Source organism: Anabrus simplex, chromosome 1 (genome assembly GCF_040414725.1).
Source record: "Anabrus simplex isolate iqAnaSimp1 chromosome 1, ASM4041472v1, whole genome shotgun sequence".
Taxonomy (NCBI): Eukaryota; Metazoa; Arthropoda; class Insecta; order Orthoptera; family Tettigoniidae; genus Anabrus; species Anabrus simplex.
The window spans coordinates 135,182,136-135,194,219 of record NC_090265.1 but is presented as its reverse complement, the minus strand read 5'-3'; positions in this window follow the sequence as shown (position 1 = coordinate 135,194,219).

The window sequence follows — 12,084 nt, the reverse complement described above, 5'->3', positions numbered from 1 at the left end:
TTGACTTTGAAAACATGTAAAGACCATAGTGTCTGCTGTATCGAACGTGTGTTCAATGCCTGCGATTCAATCCGGCAACAGCCAGGGCTGTTCCAACGAATGCGTGACCTAGGGTGGAAGGTTGCACTGCAGTAGATGGCGGCCACATCGAACACATGTTGTGAAGAGTAGATCAAAGACATAGTGATCATAGTTATAACGAACCATAACTCCGAAGATATTGGGTTTGCGATCGATGGTTATAAGACCTGTTTTCCTTCGTTTGTTGCGTGCTGCCTCCTCTGCAAATATTGGAACCTTTTTCAAGGACACCCTGTATATTGTGATCCCTCTGATGAGAATCCGAAAGATAAAAGAGTGATTTATCAACAGATCGGCTGAAGAACTCCGAAGAGTAAAGGTTGTTGTGCCGAATATGGTAATTGCTGTCTTAAGAAGGAATCTTCATAGTTGATACATTTGATTGTAGAATACGAAAATACAAGTATCTTACTCTATTATACCTTGAAAACCCAAATATGTTTCCCAATTGTATATACAGTACATTATGTAATATTTTAGGAATAAAATGGTGGGAATGTTCAGCTCAGAGCGAATCTGTACCATCACTTCTAGCAAAACTATGTCTTCATCTCGGCTTTTATATAATCTCTTCTTCTCAACGTGAGAACGCAAGGAAACACAGAAGCAATCGCAAAACTTGGGTGGCCTATTCTTTCTCATCCACTCTGTAGCCCAGATCGAGCACCATCTGACTTTTATTTGTTTGGTCGGCTTAAATATGCACTCCGTTGAAGTGAGGAGGTCACTGGCAAAGTCCGGACGGGGCTTTGTGAGAAGGAAACCAGCTGTATGGTACCGCAGCGCTACACAGGTTCTTACATCTCGGTGGAGGAATGCCATAGATTTGAACGGAGACTGTGCCAAATAAAAGGCATTTGTGGGTAATGCATTGGGGAATAGCATGGTATATTCCCTATAGCAAATAAACAAGCCTCCAATGAGAAAAACATGAGTGTACATTACTTATTAAACCATGTAGTAGGTTTACGTTACTGTTTATATCATATTCATAGCCAAAGGATCTAAAGTTTCATGTGGAATCTGAACCTGAGGGGTATGAATTTTCATTCAAAAATTATATACGTTGGCCGTGATTCGTGCTGCGGCCATTTGAGAAGATTGTGGCTACCTCACTCGTTTTTTCTCTTTTTTTATATCTGAAGCCATCTCTTTTCAGTTTTGTACGATTTATAACTCACAGACTCACGCCCACGACGGAGTACCGGTATTGCAACAACTTGCATTCTATGGTAGAGCGGAGAGAAGTGAGGTCTTCACTAAAGTAAGTTCTCAATATCAAGTTTTAAGGTTTTAAACAGAATTAAACAAAAGTATTTATACATTTCTAAATATATTTAAATGTGATTTTGATTGATTCTGATGATGTTCTTTCAAGACCGAAACATATCATTCTATTTTAATTATTCCATTTTCATATATAATTCTGTTCACCATCTGTTTTCTTTTTCAGGTAGGTTATAAATTTATTTATTCAAAACTATTTTCGGCAGACTGAAGATAAAACAGTAAATAAACCCTACCCTACCTCAATCGGTCACTCATTCCGAAAATTATAATTATTCCTCAAGGACGGAATTCATATTCTCCTTGAACTCTTCCTATCACTACGGTATAGGCTTGTGCCAAGGGAAACATTTACCTCCCAGCCTTGTACGAGCCTTCCCTTCATCTTACACTCCTTCGTTCAATAGCTTCAAAAGCATGCGTGGGTGGCCGTAGAAGTTTTATCATCGAAATTACAATATTTCTAGACAACACGTGTAATGACAGTGCTCAATATCTCACTGTAAAGGTCTGGCCCAGGTCCGACATCATGAGATGTTGTAATAGCGCCATCGTATTAAGGTACAAAAATCGCCGTGTCGCTAACATTTGGTGTGGTTCCGGGATCTGGGGTGATACCACGTCGTGTAAGGTGTCACTTGATTTGTCTCAGTGATTTCTAAAAATATGCGACGAGAAAAATTCAAATAGTGAATATTTGTGAAAATTGGTGCAAAGAAGTGCGAAAATTTCCTTTCGCCAAATATCGCGACGTATGGACAATGAATGGCTTGAAAATGTTTGTAAAACACATTCAAGGGGATATAAAGGCTTGAACTTACGCACTCGTCCGCCTCTGTGGTGTAGTGGTTAGCGTGATTAGCTGCCACCCCCGCAGGCCCGGGTTCGATTCCCCGCTCTGCAACGAAATTTGAAAAGTGGTACGAGGGCTGGAACGGGGTCCACTCAGCCTCGGGAGGTCAACTGAGTAGAGGTGGGTTCGATTCCAACCTCAGCCATCCTGGAAGTGGTTTTCCGTGGTTTCCCACTTCTCCTCCAGGCGAATGTCGGGATGGTACCTAACTTAAGGCCACGGCCGCTTCCTTCCCTCTTCCTTGCCTATCCCTTCCAATCTTCCCATCCCTCCACAAGGCCCCTGTTCAGCATATATAATTATATATGCCGCCTGGGCAAGGTACTGGTCATACTCCCCAGTTGTATCCCCGACCAAGAGTCTGAAGCTCCAGGACACTGCCCTTGAGGCGGTAGAGGTGGGGTCCCTCGCTAAGTCCGAGGGAAAAACCGAACCTGGAGGGTAAACAGATGATGATGATGATGACTTACGCACTCTAATCTTCATGGGAATGCATTTCAATCTAGATTATCTGCCTATTGGAAAATATTGACGTCGATTTCTTGCTATACATCGTCGTTGTTATCGCAAAACCTCGCAACTCCAGAGCCATCGAAATAGATGTTTTGAGAAGGCAATGAAAAATATTGATCCTCATATGTCTATGGAACCTGATGATGCAATACATTCCGATTGTCGTGCTGACGATAAAATTCAAAGGCACACATACTGCAAAGCGCATATTTCTGTTAATCAGAGACCTGGTGACGGATATACGAGATTCTAAGTGTTAATGTGTTAAGACAAAACCTAGTAAATTCATGACTTGGACATTATATATAAAAGGTGAAGCGAAATTCGCGCACTCCGGCGTCGCAGCGCGACTCCTCACATGCCAGCAATAAAAAAATGTATCTCACAAAAGTTAGTCCTGCAAGTATATCCGGGAGGAAAAGGACGTTGAAGCGTGGTAATCTGGCAACACTGTAACCACATGTATGGTAACTACCTCTGTCAGCACACGTTGGTCGTGCTGTGCAGGTGGTGCAGTGGATTTAGTTTTGTGTTAGCATGCAGGAGGTCGACGGGTCGATTCTGGGTTGAGGCGTATGTTTCTTATTACGTAAGTGCAGTCCAGGTGGTATGGTATCTGGCATCTTAATCGTCAACAGCGATTGCAGCGGTTCCTCTAGAAACCATTTGCACTTAATTACTACGATCCTAGAAATGGACGAACATTCGTTTTCATTGGTCAGCTTTGAAAGACGCCCTTTCCATTTTGTGGACTTGAATTTATTCGCAACACTTCATCTACTAGATGCGTTACAACGTGTTCAGCGCTACTAAATTTTGTGAAGTAGGATACATGTGAACCAAGAAACGGTGTCTCACTGTATTATAGTACGTAATGTCCGATGGAAATTAACAAATAAAAAAGTGCGCCTCAACCCAGGATCGAACCCTCGACTTCCTGCATGTTAACCCAAAATTCTGCCCACTGCACCAACCGTACCGCACGGCTACGACGTGCTGACACAGATAGATACCCTACATGTGGTTACAGTGTGGCCAGATTGCCGCTCTTCAACGTTCATTTTCTGCCGGATATACTCCCAGGACGAACTTTTGTGAGAGACATTTTTTTTATTGCTGGCATGTGAGGAGTCGCGCTGCGACGCCCGAGTGCGCGAATTTCGCTTCATCCTGTATATATATATTACAATTTGTTTACTCCGCACCGACACAAATAAGTCTTACGGCGACGATGGGATGGGAAAGGGCCCGGGTTCGATTCCCGCTCGCGCCAAAGATCTTAACAACGTGTAGTTAATCCCTATGGTTCAGAGACTTGGTGTTTGTATTCGTCTTAATACACTTCTCATACAACACATCATACCACCAGAAATATGCAGTACTGAAAACATCCCTCCACATAGGGCCTGTGTCAGGAAGGGCATGCGGCCGTAAAATGGACTTAATCGACACAGTGCCAACCTCAAATAATGAAAAAGAGGTCGGGAAAGAAAAATAATTATTATGAAATTTATTGTCCGCCTCTGTGGTGTAGTGGTTAGCGTGATTAGCTGCCACCCCTGGAGGCCCGGGTTCGATTCCCGGCTCTGCCACGAAATTTGAAAAGTGGTACGAGGGCTGGAACGGGGTCCACTCAGCCTCGGGAGGTCAACTGAGTAGAGGTGGGTTCGATTCACCCCTCAGCCATCCTGGAAGTGGTTTTCCGTGGTTTCCCACTTCTCTTCCAGGCGAATGCCGGGATGGTACCTCACTTAAGGTCACGGCCGCTTCCTATCCCTTCCAATCTTCCCATCCCTCCACAAGGCCCCTGTTCAGCATAGCAGGTGAGGCCGCCTGGGCGAGGTATTGGTCATACTCCCCAGTTGTATCCCCCAACCAAGAGTCTGAAGCTCCAGGACACTGCGCTTGAGGCGGTAGAGGTGGGAACTCTCGCTAAGTCCGAGGGAAAAACCGAACCTGGAGGATAAACAGATGATGATGATGATGATTTATTAGTTTTTCCTCATTATTAACGAAAATTTACGTTGAATATTTTTATTCTTTCAATACAATTTACATTTCTGGAGACGAGGTTTTAGATTAACTGTGACGATATGAATTTACTTCTCATAATACTACAGTACATCGAATTCATCTTGAATGTGTGTACATTTATTTAAAATTAAATGTCAACAATATACTCACACCGACTAGATAGGCTACTTTATTTCGACAATACCTGTCAGCCACGAACCTACTACGCTGGCGTAGCGGGGCTGGAGGTAATACTTCAATGTGGCGCGTCCCAGGTGACGGATACGGGAGTCCTAACCGGCTTGCGAAATAAAATAGCTCTCGCGGACCAAACACACAACCCCCTGTGGGTGGGGGACGCAGACGAAGAATTCACCCACGGTATCCCCTGCCTGTCGTCAGAGGCGCCTAAAATGGGTGACCAAGAGATTATTGTATTAGAACCATGAAACTACTTGTGATTAGTACCACCACGCGGGGAATACCATGGGTCGCTTTTACTTGCGCGTAGTACCACTATGTTAGGTACGCAATAGGTTTGTGATTAGTAACACGCAGGAGCACCGTGTGGTCAGCCCGCACTTAGAGTGCTCTGTCGGCTTTTACAGTACCTGTGATTAGTACCACTATATGAGCGACACCATGGGTGAGTGACACCATGGTTCTGGCTTGCCTATGATTAGTACCCACTATATGAGGAACACCACGGGATATTACGAGTCCCTGTGGTTAGTACACTTTCGTGATGAACACCATAGGTTTGCGTAGCCTGTAAATGGCGGCGCTATGTGCGAAACAGCGTAGGTCTGTATTACATGTTCGAATTTCATTACCTGTGAGTAGTACCATAATGGGTGGAATACTGTGAGTCTACGTTACTTTTGGTTAGTACCGCACCATGACAAATACCATAGTTCTACTTTCCTAGCGATAAATACCATTATGAGGGGGCGATGACTTTGATTTAGGACCTCTTTAGACTGCAAGCATCATCGATTCAGTATTGTGCTTTGGAAGCAGTCCCTGGGTCAGTAATACTACTGTTCAACATCAGTTTCTGTGAATGTGAGGCACTGCGGGTCGGATCCACTGATTGTTTTAAATTCATATCCATCCATTCATTCTTCGTCCTCACGTTTTGAATTCTGGTCAGTGGAGAATTTTGGACTTTTAATTTGTGATTACATTCCGTCTCATTTCGTATCATTAGGGGCCGATGACCTAGATGTTAGGCCCCTTTAAGCAACAAGCATCATCATCATCATCATCATCATCAATACCTGTCAGGCCGTTAAGTATTCGACGTGATAACTCGCGATACAGCCCCATGCGATTATTTTCGAATGAAGACTGTTCCTCGTTCCGTATCCGTTGTGTTCCTCTTTAAGGCATTTTCTCCTTTCCATCATCAGGTGTCGAAGACTGGTGCAATCCATCGTGCTGACCACAGGATTATATTCAGACCTGCTTTTAAGGAAAGCCAGCTATGGTGAGGCCTGTTTTTCAATGGCAGGTATTTTGTTTCATAATATTATTAATATAACGAAATTATTCAATCCACAGCTGTTGACTTTCTGTTGTTATGACTTAAGTTCCACTACCGACGGCTCTGGCCAAATCTAAAATAAACCAGGGTGCCTCTGGTGATTCCAGAAATAAGTAAGGTAAATTGAAGTGTTTAAGCTGAATGTACTCTTGCAGGGAAAAGACATACAAGGCATGTCCAGAATTACCGACCAAAAATCAAATCTAAAAATCAATTATTGCAATTGGCAAGCTATTGAGATAATCATATATTGCTACTTGATTTAAATAAAATAATCAATATTAAAAACAGAACAAATCAGTGGCTTACTTCTAGAACCTCGTATGCCCCAATGCTCTTCCTACCCATTATATTCCTTAAGATTGGTCACGCCCTCCAGCCACATATTTATATGCAGTCCATGAGAATAATTTTCGTTGTGATCATTTTTCTATGCTAATGTGTAAACGAAATGAACCTTAGCACACCGTATTGTAGGGATGATGTTTGCCTGGTAAATTTACGCTCTCCTACAGTACAATGCATTTAAGGTTCAGTTTCTTTTACACATTGGCATAGGAAAATGAACACAACGAAAATTGTGCACCTGGAGTGCATATCCATATGTAGCTAGCAGGCGGAACCAGTCTTAAAGGAAATAAAAGATGGGGAGATCATTGTGTGAGATACGAGGTTTTAGAAGTAAGCCATCGAAATGTTATTGACTGTTGAAAATTAACAGATTGTATCTCATTCAGAATTCATGTATGCACCGTAGAAACAGGTGCCGGTGACCGGTGGTCAGCGTGTAAGCTTCTTGTGCGCAAAACCTGAAGTTCTATCCTGGCCGAAAGGGAATTCAGATCATATCATGTCGTTCAAGCGGGCATTTGAAAGAATCCTGGTGGACATGTTAGATCTGCACTCAGCTGAATTCTCTTATCATTCTAATCCGTCTAACAAAGGATCTGTTGCGGATTGTACCAGACAGATTTCAATGAAACTTGACGGATTATCAATTAATAATCCTAAATTCAATGAGAATTATAAATTATTCTGTAAAATTAACGATAGTGTTATAATTAGTTCCTGAAAACTGGTTTAACAGCTTGGAGCAATTAGCTTACGGTAATATGAGCATTGTACAAATATACCGACAGTTTTATTTTAAAGATTTAGACAATTTTATTAGAATTTCACACTCTAGTAAAATTTTACTAACATGTAAATATATCAATATAATTATGTTTGTATGGTTTATAATGGAAGCTAAAGTATTATGTAATATGGGATCTTGGTATCTATTTATAAACGTGCATGCTATTTAATGAAATCTTTCATTAGCACAAACAAAGAAATTGCCGAATTCATTATCAGAATCACTGATTTTGACATGTCTATGAAACAATGGCAGGCGTGCAGCGATGTTTTGATGTCTTATTTGATCATTCTACCATGTTTCATTGCAATCCATGCTTCCGATACACCACGCTCTATTTACATCTTATCATGATCATAATTATCTTCAGCAAGCCGGGTGCGGTTACGTACGAGCCTCCTCCAGTTTGTCCTGTCTATCCACAGGTGGTGTTCATATAAGCGATGCCAGTTTACATCTCTAATTTGAAGATCCTTGAAAATCTGCTTTTCCCAAACATCACGAGGTCTTCCTCTTGGTCTCTTCCCAGGAACACTGCGACTGAAGTATGCTCGAGGAGTCCTTTTCATGTGACCATACCATTGCAATATCTTCAGGTGTAGGGTCTCCAGTAGGCTTCTTTCCAGTCCACGCTGATGTGGGATATCCATATTCCTTATTGTATCCATTTTTGTTTTGACGTAGACTTGTTCCTCGACAACGGGTACATGGAAAGGAACATTTTAAGACGCTGTTAGTGTTTGTATGGAACGCGTATATCGGCTAGAGTATTCAACTTACGATTATGTTTAATATCTCAATTGGCAGATAAAAAAAGAGGCTACTTGTTACAAACAAAAATTGAAAATATGAGACGTAGTTTTCATGGAATATTTCTTCAAGGTAAGGCGAAATTTATACTAAATATGTGACGTCACACGCATACTCTGTTGTAAGATGGTGCAGTGTTGACTCACCACAACACCTTTCAACACCAAATACCCAACACAAACTCTGGTCTTGGTAGCACGTTTGACATGGAAATAGGCAGATACTCCTTTTATTACTTCCCACTCTTCCCTGCTATCTCTTTTCTGCTCAGAAATGAATAGCATGTCAGAGGCAATGTAGATTGAGTTGATTGCCACGCGGCGGGAGCGGGCTTCTCCCCCCCCCCCAAAAAAAACTCGCGCGCTCAGTTGGAGGTTAGCTGTCGTGATGACATTTATTATCCACATAATATTTGTCTTGTTTCTAATAAATCTACGAAACCCTCAGAACACCGCGGTCGTTACAACAGTGACAGCCTACGGCCAATTTTCTTCAGGTATAACTTTGTTACCAGACATTTTCTTTTTCAGCGAGTCTATAAATATATTTTGTAGATAAAAGCGGAAGAACATTTCTGTTGCCCGAAGACGACTCTTTGTTGGCCCAGTGAGTATTGCTGCTTCCAGACCACACGTCAATGTAGGCACTAGATATATTCTATACAAGCTGATATTGAAAACTAACGGAAATGGTTCGTCCAAAAGTATTTGACATACAGTGTGATAGAATCTGGAAGCTTTCTGTATTCTGCTGCTAATCTCTTGATGTATGGTATTATCTGTAGACAGAACACTACCAATTCTTAGATAAACAGTTGGAAAGTTTCTACTTATCACAAAGCCAACTGTCTTGGTTTTGCTGATTTTAAGACCTGTGGTTGTAAAAGCATCGTGCAAAGGATTCAGTCTGGCTTGTATTTCCAATTTCGTCTCACCCCATACCAATACATCATCAGAAAAAGACAGGCCATCAGTTTTGAATCCTTTATTTTAACCGCTTTTAAAACTTTATCAATTATGATTCTGAAGAGAGTGGAGAAAGACCGTTGCTGGACTCCACTTTTCGTTTCGAACCAGCCTGACTTTCCATCCTGGACCTGTACACAACCGTTTGCTTTCATCATATAATCGTTGTACTTGTACTACGATACCATCAGGCATTTTCTTATGACTCAAACATTCCCATATATACCTGCGTGGTACACGATCATATGCTTTCTCGATGCCCATAAAATAGTTATAAGTGTTTTACCATTCTCCCAATATTTCTCATAGAACATTCTGGTGGCAAAAATGAGGTCTGCAGTTCATCTATGAGGTCTAAATCCATGTTGTTCCTCCTCAGGTGCAGGGTAAACATTTTTTCTAATCCTGCAGTGACAAACTGCTATTTTAAAGTACGGTACGTAAATATTATACCGTTTTACCATTAAAACCACGGAACCGTGCACCGCGGCAGTGGGTGAACCAGGGAAACTTGTTCCGTAATAATTTGGTATTTGCAACCGTTATAGCCTTCGACTACCACGAATATTCTTCGATTTTCCTTCTCTTTCAGTTGGCGCATCAATCTCTGACGATTGAAATCCACATGTATTTCAGAACGCATGTTTGGAGCATTAAGTTCCAAAATGGCAATTCCAGAGGACAAATTGGGGAACATATTAATTTGTAGGAAGATGAACTTGAACTGGAATAATATATCAATGGAAATGTTCGGTAAATTTCGAAGTTCTTTGAAATAATTTAAGAAAAAACTAGGTGAACGACCGATAGGCAAACTATCACCTGGACGACAGTCCTAAATGTAGACAATGATGATTTATTTATTTATTTATTTATTTATTTATTTATTTATTTATTTATTTATTTATTTATTTATTTATTTATTTATTTATTTATTTATTTATTTATTTATTTATTTATTTATTGATTGATTGATTCATTCATTCATTCATTCATTCATTCATTCATTGATTTTTGATCAAATGATTGATTGTTTGATTAATCGATCAGTCGATTGATTGAATGATTGATCGATTTATTTGTTTATTTATTTATTTATTTAGTTAGTTTGTTTCGACCCATAAAGGATCACATAAAGCAGATTATGATTTGATGTTATTTTTCTTATTCTTCAATAATTCTTTCATCATATCGCTATGTTTAGCTCGACGTGCGTCAGTCCATTTTCTCCTAGATCTGCCGGGCTTATCTTCTGAAGCAACTTCCCAATTGTAGATCTTATGTCTGAAAGTGTTTCTGTCTTCGATATCTGTAGGTGTGATGTTGGTGTTATTGAGATCAGTTTGGACTCGTTTGATCCTAATCGTTATCTTTAATGTTTGTGAGTACATCAATATTTTCTTTGTCAGTCGGTTGTGATCTAGCCTCATGATGTGTCTATAAAATTTCAGTCGTCGTTTACGGAAATCTGTTTCAATGTTTGAGTATTTTTCTGTGATCATGTGCGATTGTAGGCGATATCCTTCATCTGTAAGTTTTGGGCCAAGGATTTTTCGGATGATTTTCCTTTCAGCTTTTTTGATATTTTCGACATCCCCTTTATAATTGAGGTTTAAGGTCTCATCGGCATAGAGTGTTTCAGGTTTGACGACCGTCGTGTAATGTCGATTTTTTTGTGTTAATGCTCATGCATTATTTTGTTGTAGATGTTCGCGGTTTTCCCATATGCTTTCCGCATTTCGAGTTCACGCGTTTTTATGCTATTCTTTCTGTACCTGTATTCTTTCATCTAAATATTTGAAATAATTAACCTTGTTTATTGTGCCGTATTTTGTTACCAGCGTTTGTGGTTCAGTGTGTTTTATAGTCATGAATGCAGTTTTTGTGAAGGAGATTTGTAAACGAACTTTCCCAGCACATTCTTTGAGGACTTAAGTCTTTGCCGACTGCTCATCTCCGGAGAGGATTGCCAAACCATCAGCAAAGGCTAAGCAAGTAACGTTGATATTATTCTTTTTTCTTCCTAACATGACAGGTTTCCAGATGTTGCGACTTTTCAATTCTTTTTCCGATTCTTTGATGACCTTATAACAAATAATGTTGAACAGCAATGGAGAACGTCCCCCACCCTGCCGGACACCGGTTTTAATGGGAAAGGGTTGAGAGATCTCTCCAATGAATTTGACCTTGGAAATTGTGTCGGTTAGAGTTTGTTGGATGAGTCGTCTTGTCTTCGGATCGAGATTGTTTTCTTCAAGTATATTAAAAAGAGTTTATCGATCAATGGAGTCATAAGCCTTCCGGAAGTCAACAAATGTACAGATGGTTGAGAGATTTCGCGTGGCTCGAAATTTCAAGGTGGATTTCATTCAGATTGAGGATTTCTTCGACGGCTGATCTGTTTGATCTGAAGCCAGCTTGATATTCACCGATGAGGGGCTCGAGTTGTTCTTGCGTACGTTGTAAAATACAGGCGAAGAGGATTTTATAAGCGGTGGGTAAGATGGAAATGTCTCTGTAGTTATTTACATCAGATTTATCTCTTTTTTGAGTGGGTGGATGAGTGCGCATTTCCATTCCTTCGGTACTTTTTAACTTCGCCAAATGTCTTGAATGATCTGTGCGATCTCCTGGAGTGATTGTGGTCCTAAATTTTTCAATAGATCTGCGATGATTCCATATTTCCTGATGTCTTTCCGTTCTTGAGTTTTTTGATGTGGTGATGAATTTCTTCTTGCATTGGCGGTTTGACTTCGGGTCTTATTATATCTTCTGGGAATGTGTTTATGAATCGCTCAGGTAGTTCAGGGAAATTGAGGAGGTCAGAAAAATAACGTGCTAGTTCTTCACAGTTTTCTTGGTTAGTGAGTGCTAGACT